Source organism: Hyperoodon ampullatus (genome assembly GCF_949752795.1).
Source record: "Hyperoodon ampullatus genome assembly, chromosome: 3".
In the NCBI taxonomy this organism is placed as follows: domain Eukaryota; kingdom Metazoa; phylum Chordata; class Mammalia; order Artiodactyla; family Ziphiidae; genus Hyperoodon; species Hyperoodon ampullatus.
The window spans coordinates 64,216,306-64,217,302 of NC_136916.1; positions in this window are offsets into that span (position 1 = coordinate 64,216,306).

Consider the following 997-nt stretch of genomic DNA (forward strand, 5'->3'; position numbering starts at 1 on the left):
CACCCCTTTCAGGTACTGATATCACAAAATGACATTTTTATAAATTGTGTGCCCCAAAACATAAACTAATAATTCTTTAAATGCATTAATCTCTTGAATTATCCAGCAAACAAGATTTAGAGTTACAAACCAAAGTTACAGTAATACTAGCATTTACACTAATAATTGCTTTTTTCTTTAAATATTTTAGTAGAAAACAAAAAGTGCAGTTACAAACCATTGTTACAATAACACTAGCGTCTTATTTGCCCATGTATTTACTTTTATTGATATCTTTTTTCTATATATATGACTTTGAGTTACTGCCTAGTATCCTTTTTTTTCAGCTTGCAGGACTGCCTTGAGCATTTTTTGCAGGGCAGGTCTATTGGTCACAAACTCCCTCAGCTTTTATCTATCTGGGAATTTCTTGATTTCTCCCTCACTTCTGGAGAACAGTTTTGGTGTATATAGGACTCTTGGTTGACATTTTTTTTCTTTTAGTACTTCAAATATAGAGGCCCACTGTCTTTTGGCCTCAAAAATTTCTAATGAGAAATCTGACAATTATCTTATTAAGGATCCTTTGTGTGTGATTATTCACTTCTCTCTTGCTGCTCTTAGGATTTTCTTTGTCTGACTTTTGATAGTTTGATTATGAGTCTTGGTGTGAATCTCTTTGAGTTCATCTTACTTGGAGTTTATTGAGCTTCCTGGATGTTCATATTTATGTCTTTCATCAAATTTATTAAGTTTTCAGTCATTATATCTTCAAATATTCTCTCTATCCCTTTCTCTCTCTCATCTCCTTCTGGGACTGCCACAGTGCTTATTTTGGTCCTCTTGATAGTGTCCCATAGGTGTCTTAGGATCTGTTTACTACTCTTCAATCTCTTTTCTTCCTTTTCCTCAGACTCAATAATTTTCATTGTTCTATCTTCAAATTGGCTAATTCTTTCTTCTTCCTGCTCAAATCTGCCTTTGAATCACTCTAGTGAGTTTTTCATTTCAGTTTTTT